Below are 20616 nucleotides of genomic sequence, written 5' to 3'. Positions count from 1 at the left end.
TTCAAACTAATGCTTGGCTTGCATTTTAAAGCCAGCTTGAAATATTCAATGCAGATACCTTGGTGACAAGTGTTGTTTAAAAAACCTGGAAAGAGATGAGATGGGTGGGCTGAACTTTCCAATGTTGCTTGAATGTGAGTCCTCATCACCTTCTCTGCAAAAAAATCAAGGGGAGAGAGTGGATTTTTGTTCTGCTTCATAGAGTGTACTCCAATAAAACTTTCTGATGCTGTTAAGTTTATTGCATGGCCACTAAAGATATGAATGGTATGTGATAGTATACCCACATCAAGGTATACAGTCCCTTCCATCCATGAAATGCCTGATGACACGTGAGTGTGCATGTGTAGATATACAATTTCATAGAATACCCTGAGTTGGAAAGGACTTAAAAGGATCATTGAGTCAAACTCCAATTTAACTTATAATTTACATTCTAGCAGTTCATCCAGCTCCAAAACTCTTCAGGAAATTACAGTGTTGGTAAAAGAGAACTGCACACTGGGACAGCCTTTGTAATTTTTTCTCTACTCACAGGAGGGCATCCAACAGTAGTCATTCAATATGGATTAATAAATATGGTTGCCTGGTATACAGGTTTCTCTCCCCAAGCAAGTCATTCCATCTAGAGTTCCTGTTCCCTTTGTAGTCAATGGTGCTTAAGGCAGGAAAATTCTTACAATAGGATCTATAAATAACTTCACTAAAAGCAAGGGAGGACTCATGTACCACACTATGGAGCAAAAGTGCACAATGGGGAAATCTGAGGAAAGAGGTTTTAGCCAATTCATAATCACAGAATCATAGAATCATTTAGGTCAGAAAAAAACCTCTAGTCCAACTGTTTCAAGAAGGTGAAGGCACTGGGACTAGGAAGCCCCAGGCTGTGTTTGGAAATTAAACTTGCTTAAGGAGCATTCACTGGGACACATGCTAACTGGCACATAGCGAAATTATTTCACAGAATCATAGAATCATAGAATGGCCTAGCTTGGAAGAGACAATTTTTTTGCTCCTAGAGTTTCCAAAATAAGGCCTTCAAATTAATAGAATCATAGAATTGTTGGAGTTGGAAGGGACCTTTGAAGATCATCTAGTCCATCTCCCCTGCAGTGAACGGGCCCATCTACAGCTTGATCAGGCTGCTCAGAGCCCTATCCAACCTGACCTTGAATGTGTCCAAGGAGTTTGACATATGTTAGCTTCTGGACCATGGTTGAGAAGTGCACAGGAGAATATACTTTTGATATAGGCTGTTCCAACAGCTTAATGGCATGGAAGTCAATGCTTGGGACTATAAATTTAATAATAAGGATATATATCCAAGGCTTAACTTTTTTCTTTTTTTTTTAAATTATGGAATTTGACCCCACATCAACCATCTAGCAAGAGACATCTGTACTCTTCTAAGCTGCAATTCAAGGAGCAGAAGATAGGAGTTCTGTCCACCTTGAGTGCTCCTCACAGATCTCTTATATGCTGGATACAGAGGCTCTGTGCAAACAAGAATATCTCTGTCTTTAAAAATAACTTCAATGAGAAATGAAGCTGAGTATCTGCTAGCAGAAAACGAAGCAAAACCAAAACATTTGCTTCTGCCTTTGTATCAAAGAATCAGCTTTAATGCAACAGCAAAAGTCCATTCTCTCACACTGACTACAATTATATTTTCATTTGTCCTGACTTGGATGTGACCTGCTCTTGCTTAATATGAAGTTAGTGCAGTGAAAAATCGATAAAGCTGTATGAGAAAAGCTTTTGCCTGCTTTTTTTTTTTTTTTTTTTTTTTTTTCCCCAGGGAATTCATTAACTCCTAACACTGCTGCCTGAAATACCTCTAATCCACCATCCCTCCAGATAGCTCTTCTCATAATGACTGTGTCCTGTTTGCTCAATGGCTTTTTGATCAGCAGCTGTTTGGGAGGGGTCCTTTAATTCTTCAGTCCTTTTCATTTTAAGTTGTTTTTAACCATAATTCTTTTCAGCATGCAGGCTCTCTTAGGTCAGCATCTGCTGGCTAACTCCATAGGCTCAAAGAATCATAGAGGTTGGAAAAGATCACTGAGATCAAGTCCAATCCCAGCTAATCCCCACCATTTTTGTTCTATGACAAGGTGACCCGCTTAGTGGATGAAGGTAAGGCTGTCAATGTGGTCTACCTGGACTACTGTAAAGCCTTCGACAATGTCCCCCACAGCATCCTTGTGGAGAAGCTGGTTGCCCATGGTTTGGATGGGCATACACTCTGCTGGTTGAAACACTGGCTGGATGGCCAGGCCCACAGTGTTGTGGTCAATGGAGTTAAATCCAGCTGGCAGCCAACCACGAGCAGTGTCCCCCAGGGCTCAGTACTGGGGCCGCTTCTATTCAACACCTTTATTAATTATCTTGATGAGGGGATTGAGTGCACCCTCAATAAGTTTGCAGATGACACCAAGTTGGGAGGGAGTGTTGATCTGCCAGAGGGTAGAAAGGCACTACAGAGGGACCTGGATAGACCGGATTGATAGGCCAAGGTAAACTGTATGAGTTTCAATAGGGCCAAGTGTCAGGTCCGGCACTTTGGTCACAACAACCCCAGGCAACCCTACAGGCTTGGGGAGGAGTGGCTGGAAAGCTGCCTGATGGAAAGGGACCTTGGTGTGCTGATGGACTGCTGGCTGAATATGAGCCAGCAGTGTACCCAGGTGGACAAGAAGGCCAATGGCATCCTGGCTTGGATCAGGAATGGTGTGGTGAGCAGGACTAGGGAAGTAATCCTGCCCCTGTACTCGGCATTGGTGAGGTCCCACCTTGAGTACTATGTTCAGTTCTGGGCACCTATATACAGAAAGGACACTGAGGTGCTTGAGCAGGTCCAAAGAAGGGCAACAAGGCTTGTGAAGGGCTTGGAGAATATGCCCTATGAGGAGAGACTAAAGGAAGTGGGGCTGTTTGGTCTGGGGAAGAGGAGGCTGAGGGGAGACCTTATTCCTCTCTTCAAATACCTGAAAAGTGATTGCAGTGAGAGCAGGGCTGGTCTCTCCTCACTGGTGACAGGTGATAGGACAAGGAGAGAAGGCCTCAAGTTGTGCCAGGGGAGGTTTAGGTTGGAGATCAGGAAAAACTTCTTTGCAGAAGGGGTTGTTAAGCCCTGGAATAGGCTTCCCTATCACCATCCCAGAATTTGTTTAAAATGGATGTGGTGCTCGGGGACATGATTTAGCAATGGGTTGTTAGAGTTAGAGTAGTATGGTTAGGTGGCGGTTGGACTTGATGATCTTGAAGGTCTTTTCCAACCTGAGTAATTCTATGATTCTATGTCCACTAAACCACGGCTCTTGGTGCCACATCTACACAATTCGTAAACACTTCTAGGGATGGTGACTCCACCACCTCCCTGGACAGCCTGTTCAAATGCTTGACTTTTCTCAGAGAAGAAATTTTCCCAAATATCCAACCTGGACCTCTCCTGGTGCAACTTAAGGACTTCTTAAGTTACCTCTTACCTCTCGTTCTTGCTTTAGGGGAAGGTGGAAGGAGCCCATCTTACGGACATACTGTCTTGAGATGTAGTTTCTTTGTGTACCTATATTCACACCACAAACCTGGAACCCCTTTTAGCTGTTGTAGTGAACTCGTTTAATGTCCAGAGGTCATTTTATTTCTGTTTCTGATACTGAGAAAACCTGCTGCAGTGATTTCCAGAGCGATTTTTTTGTCACAACCGTTAATAGAGGAAAAGACTTGCATCTCTTTAGAAACCATGGGAAAAAGTTGTCTAGGAGGAAAAACAGAAAAATTAAGAAGAGGTGTCAATGATTTAAAAGAGGAGGGGAGAATTTCCTGAAAAATTATAACTAATTTATAGTTACCAAATTAGCTATCCATGCCTCATTTTCCCTGTCTGTAAAAGAAAAAGTTTGCAAGACTTTTATAGTTTCTGAGACATGAGTATGAATAAACTCATTAAAAATCTAGAGAACACACTAATTACTGCTACCACAAAATAAAGATGAACATCATGTACTGGCAATAAGCAGAACTTAAAATGGAAATCTCAGAATTCCAATAAAGTTTTCCAAAAGAAGTTCTTCAGAAATCCAGTTTTGCAGAATTATATTTTAATATATGGTATGACGGTGATGGATTGATGGTTGGACTAGATGATCCTAGATATCTTTTCCAACCTTAATGATTCTATGAATATTTATTTTTGCTTTATTTTGCATCAAAACCTGTCTTTAAAATGTTGAGTTTTTCCACTAAACAGAATTCTGATGTTTCAGCTGAGCCTAATGATAACACTTGCTTTACCCTGAGTGGGGACATGAGGATAAATAATAAATAGAAGATACTGTGTCACTCCAGTGATAGGGGCCAGAAAAAATATGTAAAACAGACTTTTATAATAGTGCGGTATTGCTGAATTTAGTTTTTCTCAAGATCCCAGTGCACAGAAACCCACATTCAATCCATCTGATTTTAAGCACTGAAGTGAAGTACCTACAATATGGACCTATTCAGCTGCCTTCAATGATTGATGAGTGCCTTCCAGGGACAATTCAGCTCATTGGTGTCCTGACTTACCATCTGTAGGTCTCAATTTCTCATTAGTGATTCTAGTAGAATGAGAGTAAACTCTGGTGGCAAGAGCCTACGTTTAGACAAGATGGGCGTAAACTTCTGCTTGGTTAAAAACATGACACAGACATGAATCACCTGCTTTCTAACTTAGAAACAATAGTAGAGGTGTTTGTTGAGAGCCACACAGACTACTTATGCAATGAGTTTGGTCTTGGTAATAGTTTATCTTGCCTTCCTAGCAGATGGGTCATTAATGTGATTGATACTGATATCGCATCATCAGAGCTAACTTAGCTGGGCTGTTAAATTAATTGCTGGTCAGAATGAGCCAGAAACAATTAACAAGAGACACTGTTTTTGTGTCATAGGGGATTTCTCCTTCTATCAGCTCCGAAGACACCATGGCTTTCAATTCTTCTGGCACCTTGGCTGAGTCGCAGCCAAACTCCAACTGTGCAAGGAACTTAAAGGCATAATAATAAAGTTAAATGAGCAAGCTGGTTAAATCTGCCTATATTTGTTTTTTTTTTTCTTTCACTAAATAGGGCTGGGAGCATTTAAGAAAACACTAGCAACCAGAGGTGAGATGCAGAATTGATTACTTAGGTAATGTTGGGAAGAGGGGTATGACCATAATGCCTCCTCAAGTTGTGATCTGATAAACTTGTGGACAGTAACTGTAATAAAAACAGAGATCTTTTCTTTTGTAAAAGGTAGGCTGCTACTAGAAAATTGTGGGATTTCCTTGAGGAACTTTTCCAAACCCATGCTAGATGTGACACTGCAGTATTGCAGTATTTGGTGATAGAATGCAAATTTTTCCCAGCTGATCACAATTTTAGATCTCTTAACAACTGCAAGTATTGCAAGATCATGTTACACTTCCCGCAACACATTGGATGTTTTAGATCAGGGGCAGCTATGAAACTCGATTTGGGGCTATTACATTTCATGTGTATATTAATTCTGCTGTATTGTGCAGTAAAGTATGGAAGAACTGTTAACCTGATCTCTGGAGAAGGTTTATCTGCCATTGGAAGTGTCTTTCATGCACAAAGGATATCTGAGGAGGAGGTAGGAGAACCTGGTTCTGAACCTTCTGGTGCACTACGTCTGCTGCCCTGCTGGCAAGGTTGGCTATGCCTCCAAATCCCTTTTTAAGTAAATGAGCTTCCTCTTTGATATAAATAGTGTTTGCCTCTGTTTCTCCAAATGGAAAGCCATTCTAATCAGTTGCAATCTCCTTCTAATTTCCCTCCTGCATTTATGCATAGCTAATTTAGATCTATTTGTTCTTTTGCCACTAATGTTCTTTTTCCACTAGTGTCCTTTAGCTCCAGTAGGTCTCATTCCTTGGCATTCCATTCTGCAGTGTATTTATAGAGAGCCGTTAATTCATGCCCAGCCATTGCCTTGTTCAGCTGCATGAACTCAACTTGCCGGGTCATCTCATTTGATTGGAGAGTTTCTTCTTCCCCTGAAAATCCTCAAAGCCTTTACTGAACAAGGTCAGAGTGGAATTTGTTCTTTGTGACCACGGGTGATGGGAAATGCACATGACAGTCCACATTAGAGTGTACTTGAGACTTGAATAAATATCATTAATTCTATATCTTCTTCCCAGATTTCTCTGACTGCTTCCCAGGGCTGCATTTGTCACAAGAAGCTGGTGGAAGCAACCGTCCTGGCACAAATTACTTGTAGTTCCCTTAGCTCAATAAAGTGAGTCAATGATGTCAGTGCTGTGTATGGTGCTATTTATTCTTCTCACCTTAAAGAATATATCAGCATTTGGATAGATGATTGATGTTGTTGACTCTATCATTACACGAAGTCAATTTTTGTTCATTAAAAAAAGATTTTGGGGTGATTAGCTTTGGTGTGATCACCTGTGTTGCACATCAATAGATAAATGATGATCAATATCTTTAGAAGTCTATTCTCCATTTCTGGTTGATTATCTCCCTCCCTAGAGCACATATTCTTGCTACTGATCCTTGCAGTTGATGTTGCTACATCTCATCTCATTTTGAATACTGCTATCCTCAAGGTCACTTTTTTTTTCTCTCTGTAATAGCTTGATCCTTATTGCTAGGGAAAATGCCTTCTAAATTTGTGCACTGAACTGAAAATTGTCCCAATTTTTGCATCATCGTGATTAATGAAAAGAAAAAAAAAAAAGTAAGTTATATCCCAGGACTGATCTATGGGCAAATTCACTAACAATCTTTTTCCAGCCTGATGGTTCTCTGACACTTCTCTTTTTCTTTCGTTCTTCCTTCCCTCTCCTACCTTTTACTCTACTTGGATTAGTCTTGGTTCTCTAGATAGAAATGGTTAAGAGCAGCAAAGTGGAACATTTCCCTTTCTTTGTGGCGATACTTATCCACATCATCTTAAATTACTTGGAGAGCTATAATGAAAATCTCAGAAAAAAGACTCCTCCTCCTTTTTTATTTTATTTTAAATATTGAACGCCTCACTGTCACAATGAATCCAGAAGGGAGAGTGAGATGTCCTGGCACGGGACACTTTGATCTGTTACAGGCTGGGGAACAGGCAAAAAGAGAATGATTACGGAATAACAGATGACCTGAAGCTGGAAGAGAACTCAGGAGGTCTGTTTAAACCACCTGCTCAAAACCACCAGTGTCTGTTTGAACCACCTGCTCAAAACAAAGCTGATCTTGAAATTAATTTCAGGTTCAAAGTCAGATCAGGTTGCTCAAATGCCCAGTCAGGTTTTAATTATTGACATGAATGGGGATTGGATTGCATGGTTTCTCTGGGCAACTTCTTCAATGTATGTCCACCTTTCATTTTATTCCCCCTTAAGATCAACAGGAATGGCATTAATCTGTGATGGGGAGGTTCAGTTTGGATATCAGGAAAAGGTTATTTACCAGAGGGTGGTGGGCATGGAACAGGATCCCAAGGGAAGTGGTCATGACACTGAGTTTGCTAGAGTTCAAGAAGTGTCTGAACAATGCTTTCAGACATATGGTCTGATTTTTCAAGTGGTCCTGTGTGAAGCAAATAGATCTTTAATCATAGAATGATTGAGGTTGGATAAGACCACTAAGGTCACCTGGTCCAAACATCGACCCATCAACAACATTCCCTCTCACAGAACTATAGAATAATTAAGGTTGAAAAAGGTCACTAAGGTCATCAAATCCAACCATCAACCCATCCCCTCCATGCCCACTAAACCACGTCCCCATGTGCCACATCTCTACAGTTGTTGAACACCTTCAGGGATGATGACTCCCGCACCACACTGGGCAACTTGTTCCTATACCTCACCACTCTTTTCAAGAATAAATATTTCCTAATATCCAAGCTTTTGTCTTGTTTACTCACACTCTTCATTTTTTAGAAAGATATAATAAGGCTAACTGAAAAAAAATGGTTTCGTTCTGAGAGACATACAGATTAATGCTCTGAAAAAGCTAGGAGTCAAGAGTAGAAACTTTTCTTTCAGCATATGATGTAATAAGAGTTGTCTTTTTATCAATATGAACTGTATGTCCTTTAAAAATACTGAAATAAAATATACATATACTTTTTTCTTTATAATCTATTTTATTTTCTTTCCCCCCGTTTTTTATTGCTTTTTTTCCTAGATAATAGCAGCCAAAGAGAAAATAAAGAGGGGGAAGGGAAATATAAAAATAAGTTTTAAAAACTTTTTTTTTTAACTGAAGTTCAGAAAGGGAATTATTTTTACAAAAAGAAAAAAGAAAACAAAGCTATTCAACATAGTCAGTGCATCATCTGCAAGAGGGGGCTCACCTCTTATTTCCATCTACTCCCACTTCTTGCAGTTTTTGATATACATTCTTTAGTGACGCTACTTTCTGCTTTGTTGACCTTATGGATCACATTTGCTCTTCCAGCTCAAGGCCAAAGCCCAAACTAGGCAATTAAGAAAACTGAAAATGGAGAAGAGATGGTTTCAAAGGAGTGAACACAGGCTTTCATCTAATATATGGAATACATTTTTTTTATTGTTTTGTTTGTTTCTGTGTTATTCTTTTTAATTAGAATACCAATTGATTTTCCATTGTAAAGAGTAACTGGTTTCCAATCAGTGAAGACTGGAATATTAAGTAGACATTGTTTTTTTTATAAGAGACCCATAACAATGTTAATATTAAAATGTCATCAGTCTCACCGAGATACATAATGAGCATGAAATGAACATTACTTTTTTTTTAGCCCCCTCCTTTTGCAGATCCAATTTAAATTACAAATGTTCTTGATAAAAATGGCACAGACTAATTCGGATATCACAGGCAATTATTTCCAGTTTGGTGAGGGAAAAAAAAATATTCCAAAAGAAAAAAATGTTTGGAAAGCAGTTTTGGTCGAAGTGCTATGAATCTGAAGCATTCCCCATCCTCATGGGTCCATCATGAAAAGGCTTTTCAAAAAGTGAGGTGTTCCTCACTCTGAAATGACTTCTCTTGCTGGAAGTAAATCCAGACTTGTTCCTCTTTATCAATTCCTTCTGTAGATATGCATATTATGGAACAAGATAGCCTTTTTTCAGGTGAATTAAATCAATTTCAGAGACTAATTTGTCATATGACTTGTTTACTCTAGATCAATAGCATCCACAAAGTGTTTTAATTAAGAATGTTTTTTCTATTTTAAATTAATGTCCTGTCTCTATCTAAATGAACTCTGAGGTGTGAGCTCTACGTACTGCAAATGAACTTTGCTGTGTGTTTCCTAATGCAAAGGGATGCATTTCATACCAATGTGATGGGTTTTCAAAAACCCATAGCAACAGGGTTACTTGAGGTCCGGTACACTGAAAGTGTTATTGTCATTATGCAGGCATGAAATCACACTACTTTTCATGTGGATGTGGTTATGCATCTAGAAAAGTACTTAAATCCATACAGATAATGCCTGAAAAGCAGGGAGAAAATCAGAACAAGTGGCCAATAAACTAATCTGAATGCTTTTCCGGATGCTCTCTGAAGTATGCATTTTGCTTTAGAGAATGCCCAATTGTAGTAATTATACCTATAATTAAAGTAGGTCTTAGATGTTCATTTCTTCATGGCAAGGTCTGTCTTTTTATTAGCAGATTATATAAGCTCATTTCTATATGCTTGTTATATAGAACTCAGAAAAACAGGCACTCTGATTAATTGCTAGGTACTACAATAAATAAAAAATATTAACAAACTTCAGGGTTATAGTCCCAGGTCATCCAAAGGATGCAACAATTAATGGTAGACTGGGAGAGCTGATATAATTTCTGCTGCTCCCTGCCCTTGTTGTGTTTCTCCTTCCTTGGAGGATTCAGTTGGCTTTTAAGAGGAGATCAGTTGTTTGACTCAGGGTCACATAAGATCGTATTTGTCACATATAACTTTAATTATTGATCCAGGGGGAGTTTCTGTCTGAGATAGCTTTTTATTGCCAAGAAAGAGTGATTTTGAAAAGCTGGTGGAGATCAGCACATGTCTTAGCCTGTTGATGGCAGCTACACACATGAAATAACATCAGCTCTCTGGTAATTGTTTGGGGTGGTTCTGCCTGGGAGACAAGGCTAGATAGAGGCTCTCTTGAGAAAAAGTACAAACATTTCTCATTCCCATTTGATCTTAGAATCATTAAGGTTGGAAATGACCAGTAGGATCACTGAGTCCAACCAGCAACCCATCCCCACCATGCCCACTAAATCATGCCCCTAAGTGCCACATCTACTATCCCTCCAGGGACAGTGGCTCCACCACTTCCATGGGCACCCAGTTCCAATGGCACACAAGGCACTACAGGATTTTGGTTTTGGACACAGAAAAAAAAAACAGGAATAGAGATTTAATCTTTTACTGACCCAAGAGTATGACCAAATTTCTCTTACTCGGACATGTCCCATCTCTTGGGGAACAGAAATAATAGCAATGGAGAAAAGGGAGCAGAAAAAAGTTGTCAGTATCTGATGAATTAAAGGGGTAAGGCTAATAGAGTTCCCTTGAAAGCATGTCCCAGCTGGCAACAGCTCATTCCTATCACTCAGTGAGCATGCTGCCATCTTCAACCCACACTACTGTGACATTAAGTCTTCTTGTTGGAGGATGACATCTTTGTGAGTTTGAATTTCTTATTTAACCAGTTTACATCTCTCTAGATTTGTAGGAAAAACACAAGTCCTTCTCTCCTTATTTTACCTTGGAGCTTCTCAGCAGAAAATAGACTTGGAGTTGTCTTTCTCTGCAGATCAAGAAATGGGAAATCCTCTCTGCAGCTGTTCTGCTGTAAGATAATACAGGTCCTATCAATCCAGTCCCAAGTAATTATTTATAACAGATTTCTGCAAAGGTCAGTTTTTGTCCCTTTACTATAAAATATTTTAGCCTGGTTTGTGGCCAAGAGTAAAATACAGCTATCAAATTTTATAGATGTCATGAAGCTTGGGGGAATCTAAGTAGGAAGAATGGCAATGTTGACATGGAGCCACATGCCTGATTTTGTAAACTGTGTTCAGAAAATAGTGTATATTTCAGTAAGATCTGATTCTACATATACCTAAGCACAAAAAAGGCAAATCATTCACCCATCAGACGCTGACTCCATATAAAAAATTAACATATAGAGTGGATTGATACTTTATAGGACTTAAATAGAGCAGTAAATCTGAGAAAGACTCATGACAGATAATCAGACAAATATGAACTACTTCAGTGCAGGAGACAAAAAAGACTAATACAATTCCTTGAGGCACTAACATACAAGCTCAGTTTGGATGAGGTCCTGTTAATTCTGTATTTGTCACTTGTGAGATTATAGCCTGGATTACAGTGAAAAAAAAAAAAGATAAATTGAAGAGAGTTCAGAGAAGGGCTATGAGAGTCATTACAGGGTTGAACTTGGCTTAAAATGAACAGAACAGAGCCTACTTACTAGTGAGAAGTTTGAGAAGTTGTTTAATCACAGTTTAAAAAGAATTTCCATGGAGAACAGGCTATCTAACTCAAGCAACAAAAGTAAGACACATCTATATGGAAACTGAAACTAGATAAATTCAAACAAGAAATCTGATGTAAGTTTCTCTTTAATACTAAAAATAATCAACTATTAGAATTTTTAAGGGTTACTGAGCATAATTTGTCATTGATGATTTCTAAATTGGGTCAGGAAATATCTAAGTGTGTGAGAATAAAAACAAATACCAACACTGGGAAACATTCTGGAGATCAAACTGGCAGAAAAAAAAATATGCACTGGAACACAAAAGAATTTTAACTGTTCTTATGGAGAGATTACTCTGTGATTTGGAAATGTAGAACATGATATATGTCATAAATTTTTCATTCCATAACGGACTCTTATGACTTGCCTTTTCTTATCCTCAGCATAACACAATATAGAGGATCTTACCCAGCTCTGGATCTAACAGTTTCTGGATAAACTGGAGGATGTTATTAGAAATGCAAACCAATATTAAAGATAGGTGCTCAGCATCTTCTGATAGTCTATTCTTACATATTGTTATCCAGTCTGCTGAAATGACTCTTTTTTTCTCCAGTGTGAATAATATTTCACTCTTTATTTAACTCTTGTAAGTGAGTGTCCTTCAGGATTTATTTATGTGAAATTATGTTTTGTGTCCAACAATAATGAAGAATAAAGATTGAAAGAAAAGTCCAAAGCATCTGCAGTATTTACCAGTCACTAGATAACATCTCCAAAGTTATTTATTCATATGTGAAGGAGACAGAAGGAAGGCAGAAGTCACACACGACTGCCAAATGATCAATACCAACTCTAGGATATAGCTGATGGTGGTGAGGCACTGGCACAAGTTGTATAGAGAGATGGTGGAAGCCCAGTCCTTGGAGACATTCAAGGTCAGGCTGGATGGGGCTTTGGGCAATCTGATCTAGCTATAGGTGTACAGGCTCACTGCAGGGAAGTTGAACTAGATGACCTTTAAGTTTCCCTTCCAACTCAAAAGATTCTATGTTTCTATGATTTACTACTGCAACGTAAAGATGGTGATTGGTGCTAACCACCTGGCTGTGTTGATGAGTGTGTTTATCTAAGAGAACACATGGGATTATTGGAAGTACTCTTAAGGGTGTGAACTGTGGCATGGTGACTTGTGTTCAGAGTGCTTAAAGGAAAACTGCAAGCCAAGGGCTATGGCCTATATCCTGAAGTGTCAGATCTGTCATAGAATCATGCCCAGACAAGCTGTGGATGTCCTATTCCTGAAGATGATCAAGACCAGGCTGGATGGTGCCCTGGGCAATCTGATTGAGTACCTGATTTAGTGGTTGGCAACCCTGCCCATGGCAGAGGGTTTGGAATAGGTGATCTAGAGAGATCATTCATGGCAGAGTAGCTGAACTAGACGACCTTTAAGGATCTCTTCCTAGTCAAACTATTCTATGATTTTGTAACTCCATAATCTTTGAGGTCCCTTCCAAACCAAGTCATTGTCTGGCTCTATGATTCTATTCTATGATCTGTCTACTGTTCAAGTCTGCATTTACTAAAACTAAAAATTGCGTGAAACCCTGACGTATGGGAGCTTATATCATAGGATGATTTGAACCGATGAGACCTTAAAGATGATCTAGTTCCACCTCTTCTGACAGATCTCTTCTGCACTTGTATTTTTATTCTTAAACTCCTGATATCATTCCAGATCTCTTCCATTTCAATGTCCAAATTGTTTCTCCTTAAATCTCTAATTAAATCTCAATTTCTCACTGATTGTTTTCCTTTATATTCAGTTTCAGTGTGGAAAATTAGCAGGAATCATGTTCAAGCATTGTTCACTTCCAGTGGCTATGTAGGCCCATGCAAAATATTTTGAGCCCTCAGATGTCATCTGGAGGACATTTCCTCCAGAGAATGAGGGAAACGAGAGAAAGAATCAGAAATCACTCTGCAGGTCCCTTGCCAAGGACCTCCCAACCTTGCCATGTTTGGTGACTCAGAAGGAAAAACATGCCATCACTTCTGTTATTTTAAAGAGATAATGTAGAGTGGAAAGTGATTCAAAATGCTGAAGTGCCTCCAGCAGCATTAGAAATGCTCTATTTATGGAGTGATCAGTCAACACATTGCCAGCACGATGGCCGCTGATACAGTGAGCTGATTAAAAATATATGTATTCAAAAGAAGACAGAAATTAAAATAGAAATTTTAAAAGGCGTATGGAAAAGCAGGACAGGATGAGGGCCAAGCTGAAAAAAAATATATAGAAGTCAAAAAGCCACCCAGCTATTTTTGAGCTGTAGAACTGGCCAAGCTGAGATGCTTTATTATTTTTCCTTGTGGATTTTCTGATGGGTAACACAGACTACATAACAGACATTACTTCTTGTGTGAATAAAATGTAAGTCTTCCTATTCTTTTATGAAATGTTCAGAGGCATGTCTGTTTACGATCTCTAGTGCTGTCAAGTTCATTTGGAACTGCTGACTGTGTTTCAAGGAATTTTTGGAAATGAGGAACAAACATAAGGATCGGAAGATTAGAAAAAGGTCTCATTGTTATAGGAAGATGATCTGGGGACACATTTTTTAAAATGATGAAGAAGAAGACCTTCATGCTCAGATTCTAAATTATTTCAAATTCCTGTCAGGTATGTATTCACTGGAATGATCTATTCAATTTCAGTGGGTAAGACAAAGTAAGAAGAAGAAGGAAAAAACGAATGTGGTTCAGCTTTTGAGAATAATCCTTAACAAAGGAGAAGACAGGAGACAAAAGGATGATGAGTGATTTCTTCCCTTGTGAGGATTTCTGAAAGTAAATTTTAACACTGTTGCTGGCACCAAGAGTCCCATCACTGGCTTTCCTATGTTCTCCTGAAGGTCTGCTGTTGATGCTGTTCTTGTAACAATAGCTTGGGACCAGACAGCTCGTACCCTTGAAACTGAATAGCAAACAGCAGCAAAGAGAAGCAAAGTTTCAGCTATGGATAGAAAGGTTATTGTTTGTTGTTACTGTATGGTTTTTTTTATTCTTTGCAGAAGTGGAAAAATGAGTTGAATCCAATTTTGTTCTAGGGCTAATCAAGACAAAGACAGGTAGTTTCTGTTGTTTTTTCCTTATGGGATTCTAAACAGACTCTTTCCAGCACAAGGAGTGGGAGAGAAAAAACAACAACAGGATAAGCAGCTAACTTCTGGGTAATGGATATTCCTTCACCAAAGAACAAGTGAGGTGTGGCATTTTCCATGTTCATTTCTGGAGATACAGTCTAGGGGCCAATTTGATACCATATGCCATACTGTGAAGAAAACCCAGGCATCCTGGCCACTGGTGTGGTGCACTAGACATCAGATTGCTGCAGGGAATCATTCCAAGCCTGGGTTTAACCACTGCTTTTTGCATCACCTATGGCACAACCCTCTGGCATATTGAATAATCCCATCTACAGCTCCTTTCTGCTTCTGAGGACCCTTACAGAACATAAACATTTAGAGCAGCACAATGAGGGTCATGGCTTGAAATTCAGCAACAGCTAAAGGATAAAAAAAGAGAAGAAATTGTGAAGTAATTATTTGAGGTAAGTTTGAGAGATCTCAATTCTCGGGGGATTGAAACTAAAACCTCAATCTGGATCTAGCACTGTGGCTCAGTCAATACTTCACCCTCTTTTAGCAGAGCTCATAGCTTGGAGACCCTGTCATCTGCCCCAGCAGCAGCAGAAGTGTGGTGCCCGTGTATTAACACTAGGGCAGGTGCCAGTGCTTCCAAGGACAGAGGTACTCCAGGCCTCCAGGTCAGGTACCCATGTTAAAGACTCTCTGACAGTGAGACAGTTCATCCTGGATGGCTGTAACTAAGAAAGCGAGAATTCTCCTTTTTTTCATGTTGTTATTTTTCAGTTAGTCTCCTCTTCTTCGTAAGTAATAGATGCATTGGACAACACATTTGTGGCAGGTGTCTGAAGCATGGGAGGATATAAAGGATCAGGAACAGCTTGGCTGAGCTGTTCACCTTCATGCATCTGAGACAAGGTGCCTATTGCATGTGATGTCTGGCATATCTCAGAAATTAACACCTGAGCAATCCCCATGGCAGAGGACATAACAAATATTGCTCTTCTGCAGAACCATTGCTAGCAGTCAGAATTTTGTCATGAATGGCTTAAAATTCAGAAAAGAAAGAAGTGTCATGGAGGAGATGAGGGATTTAGGAAATGCAAAAGAAAAGAAATTATACACAATTATTGAGAACTCCAAACTCAGGCACAGGAATAAAAGGCTGATCTTCGGACTGTCAGGTCGGTGTTTCTCCAGCTGAATGACTGCCTTTCAAGTGGTAGATGTTTGGAGAGTGTGTGGCTCTCTGGTTATCCTGTTGGGTGACCATGTAGCTCCTGATCTCACTGACACACTCAAGAAGGACTTCCAAGATTTGACAATTTCTAGTAGACCTGGGAACTGCAGATCCAGCATCCAAGAAAGAGGCACATAAGGAGATAGGGGCAAAGGGAATGATGGGCTCACTGTCTCCCGCTCAGGCACTGGTGGTATGCTGGTATGGATGGAGGTGTAAGAACAGTTCAGTAGTGAGACCAGTTGAGTAACCTGGATGGAGAAAGGTCAGGAAGAAACATTTAGGCCGTAACAACCATATAGAAGAGTCTCTGACCTACTTAACCCTGCTATGGATGGGTCCTTGAGCTTTGTGTTTACCTTCTCTGATCACATTCTTCAGTCTTTGTCAGATAAAGGCACATCTACGTATCTCTCCTTTCTCTGAGTGGCTAAAAGCAGACTCTAAGCATGGGAAGGGCATAAGCAGAGGGTGAGAACGCAAGGATTTTTTCTTCCTGTAGTCTCTCACTGTTCAGCCATTTCTATCTCTAAAAAACCCTAAGCCAGAAATGGTTTCAGTGTATTAGTATCCTTTGAGGGATTTCTTTTTCAGGAACTATCTATCCATTTATTCCATGAACGCATCTCAGCTTTTAGCATCCATCCTAGGACAGCCTAACTATGCTTTGAATGACGAACCACCTGTTTGTGTTTCTTCTGACTCTATCTCCCGTTGACCTCTCATCATCACAATTTAGTAAACAGCAAAATTAGCTCTTACCCCTTGTCTCCACGCCTCTCGTGATATACTTCATCAAACACCGTTAAGTTCCAAATGTGTAGATCAGCTGCTTAGTGAACCTGGCAGGCCTGGAAAACACATTTGAGCTTTCTGAGTGAAATCTTTTCCTACCGTTTCCAGAAAACCCTGCTATCAAGAATTGTTAGCATGCAGAGATGTTAGAACAGACTTGCAAGAAAAATAGAGTTTGGGGAAACACAATCCAAACTGCCATTAAAAAGTAATATATGTTTTTACATTTTACAATGGTGACAATCAGCTGCCTACTTACCTGGCAGAATATTGTTTGGTTTTTTTTGAGGGTCTCTGGTGTAAAGGATTGGCATTTGGAATGCTGTAGTTGTTAAAAAATAATATACCTGTCAGCTGCTCTGAGTCAACCTGATGGATCTGATCTAATAGGAAAACACGCAAACTCAGATTAAAACCTCGGGAAAGTAAGTTGTGTGGATGATGGCAAGTTTCAAAGGGCACAGGGTATTATGAAGAGCTATAGCTTTTCCCTATATGAACATTTGGGTTCTACTATGAGCAGGAGCCATCAGCTGATATGTAGCACAGCTCAGGGTGTCCAAGTAAGTGTCCCAAACTCTCACTTCCAGCTCTAATGCTATTGCTTTTAACCGTTGTTTGAAATTCTGAGTATCAGAGTACTCAAAGAGGCTTTACATCCTGAAAAAAAGGGGTTTAATTCTCTGTTTTGACATGAGGGACAGAAGAGCACCTTCTTCTTATCCCAGAGCAAGAAACATGGGGTCATACAGTGGCTATAGGTATTTATGGGTTGATATGCAACTCGTTGGAGAGGTGGTGGCAAAAAGGAAAGTGCAGAACACATCCCTTATTGATGAGATGAACATGCCTGCTTCTTGTAGGACATAATGGAATGATTGTTTTCCAAGCAAAACTGAGCATAAAAGCACAACCATGTCCTGCAGGATCAAAGCAACTATGCTTTGACAGGATGAGCATTAGGGAAAGCAACATGACTTTGTCAATGGTGCTGATTTACCCACCTCCTAGAGGGCTTGGAGCAGAGGGCTGAAGGAAAATCAATGCCTCAAATGAATGAGCACCACTGATTTGGACAAACAGTGAGTTAGGGAGGGTGGAGTCCTGTTCCAGGGCAACCAGTTGGGCTGCTAAACTGTCATTATGGGGAAAAGAGTTTAAGCCAAATTCACATTACTCTGTGAAAAATTGCCAGTCTGGAGGGTTAGCATCAAAGCAGTGTTCCAGTTATTCTTGTTGCTAACTGGAAAATGATCATTTGCAAAAGCACATGTCCCCATGCATACACACAAACTCAAACAAACACACTGCACTTCAAATATTGCATCATCAACACCACCTTGTTTTAAAACTCTCTCTCTTGAGCTTCCCCATGTTACAGCACCCACACAGATGAGATAATGACCATTGCTGAAAGAGAGATTTGTAGCCTTCTGTCTTTGTGAATACTATGTTTTCTCAGGCCTTCCAGATGATTGCACTGATTGACAGATATGTTTTTGCCATTCTTGTGTATTTCAGCTTCTAACAGGGTTAGAAACACAGGAAAAAAATACAGCCTCCAAAAACTGAGAAACGGAGATTAGGTAACAAATGAGTTTGAAAGAGTATCCAAAGCAAGAAGTGGGTAAGAAAATTGCTCCCCCTTTTTTGCTTCCCACAGTGGAGCTTATTTTAAGCCCTTCACCATCATTATTTTAAAGGCTTCCAGCTCTGCTATTGATTCTGTCAATGTGAAGTCTTCAACAGAGGAGTCACAGTCAATTATTTTGCCTGATACTTTTTCCCTAAACTGGGACTGTATCTGTCTCAAGTGTGGCACAGTGCTGAAGATGTAACTGGTGTGCCTGACCTGCTGTCCAAATTTTTCCTGCATGCAATCTACACCTGTGGAAATCATAGAATCATAGAATGGTTTAGGTTGGAGGGGATCTTAAATATCATCTAATTCCAACCACCCTGCCATGGGCAGGGTTGCCAGTCGCTAGATCAGACTTCCCAGGGCCCCATCCAACCTGACCTTGAATGCCTCCAGAGGGTGGTAGCATTCAACCCACAGCCTCTCTGAGCAACCTGTTCCAGTGCCTCACCAGCCACTAAGTAAAAAGTTTCTTCCTAACGTCTAACCTAAATCTACTCTCTTTCAGCTTAAAAGGTCCATGTATCAAAACGCTGATGGATTGGCCTTTTTTATGCTGTCTTTCATCTATCTACCCTCCTTCTATACATACAAAATAAGCTTTTAACGTTGTTATTTTCTATTACAGAAACAGAAATCTTCAGAAAGCAAAGCCGATCACAGGAGACTCCTGCCATGTTAGAGACTAGTCTCTTCGGCTTGTTCCACTGAGTTAGCACTGATTCACTCCAGTACAACTCTTCACATACACAAACCTCCTGGAGTAGTCCATGACATAGGAATAGAAAATAATTTTCCAATTCAAAGCTATCTGAAGGAGAATGAGCGATGGTGAGTGAGGGCTTGGTGGGAATTGCTAGGGCCTGCTGAGTGAACTTCCAGCTGAAATCTAGTAATAAAAAAGAGAAAGTGTGTGAGAATAATTAAGAAGAAAGATTTAGAAAGGTGGAGATCGAATAGACAGCCTTGGAGTGATAAAAGAATTATCCAGCTGTAACAAGCAGGCTAAGCCCCCTGAGGAACACGATGAAATGTAATAATAAGATAGTTACTGGAGGGAGAGAAGGTAAAGGTGAAGGCTATTATAGCTGAAATATTTACACTATCCTTTTATACGTCAGTTCCCTTCTAAACTTCTGAATATATATCTGAGACCTCTGTCTCCCCACAATATATCCAGATAACTAGAAGCAGATTTAAAACACTGATTATGGCTCCTATGGCTCCTCTTTAACATAACTGAACACCGAGGAAGAGCAAAGAAAGATGCATGGGGCTGTGTTTCAGGTGCCAGCATTCTCTGCCTAACTGTTCCTGAGTCTTTCTGTCTGGAGATTCATCTAGTAGAAAGCAGCTGATGTACACGGCAAGATGAGAGAGGCAGGAATCAATGCGGAGAAGTTCACAGGTACATGCTAGCTTGGGGCAACTTGTTTGGCTTCAGAGCTGCTGAGGCAAATCAGGATTAAATTTTGCTCAGGATATAAAGATATGTTTCAAAACCTGAAAAGCACCCTGGGAAATAATTTTAGGAGCTAGTGACCAGATCCACAGTGTTTAACAATGTTCATGGTAGAGAAAATATGACACAATACTTAAAAGTAAAGGAAACTTCATGGTTATTACCTAGGGATTATTTTTGCTTTCACTACTCATTATTTTTGCCTTCATTGCTCACCATCCTTGGAGATGTTCAAGAAATGTGTAGATGTGGCACTGAGGGGCATAGTTTAGTGGGCATATTGGTGATGGGTTGATGGTTAGAAAAGGTGGTCTTAGTGGTCTTTTCCAACCTTATTGATTCTATGATTCTATGATAACAAGTTTGCTAGGAGACACTTTAATGTACATAGTATATTTTCAATTAAAAACAACACAAAAAAAAAAGATAATCTGTTTTTCAGAAAAATCACAATTTAAGCTTGCTGCAGGTGACCTAAGGCTAAAGAGTAATTTTACAGGGTGTATTTCTATACAATTTTTTTAAAAAAACTTGTATTTTTTGCCCCGATGGAAGAAATTTGTGGTTCAAGAGCTTACTTCCTCTCTGTGAGGAAGGGTATCTTGATTCCTTAATTAGAATTCTTCATTTACAATGTGATACAGCCCATAAGAAAAGAAAAGAAAAGAAAAGAAAAGAAAAGAAAAGAAAAGAAAAGAAAAGAAAAGAAAAGAAAAGAAAAGAAAAGAAAAGAAAAGAAAAGAAAAGAGAAAAGAAAAAAGAAAAGAAAAGAAAAGAAAAGAAAAGAAAAGAAAAGAAAAGAAAAGAGAAAAAAGAGAAGAGGGTGAGA

At 39.6% G+C, this 20616-nt stretch overlaps 1 long non-coding RNA gene across 2 annotated transcripts; it reads left to right on the top strand.

The window, feature by feature from the left end:
- LOC110395167 lies at positions 5467–6343 on the top strand. Of its 2 annotated transcripts, none has more exons than XR_002436206.1 (3): positions 5467–5698; positions 5939–6074; positions 6191–6343. It is a non-coding gene; the product is annotated as an uncharacterized LOC110395167 (long non-coding RNA). The 2 variants fall into 2 exon arrangements; XR_002436205.1 differs by having other exon boundaries at positions 5467–5640; positions 6191–6333.

Source organism: Numida meleagris, chromosome 2, assembly GCF_002078875.1.
Source record: "Numida meleagris isolate 19003 breed g44 Domestic line chromosome 2, NumMel1.0, whole genome shotgun sequence".
NCBI lineage: Eukaryota > Metazoa > Chordata > Aves > Galliformes > Numididae > Numida > Numida meleagris.
This window is presented reverse-complemented; position numbering and strand designations above follow the sequence as displayed.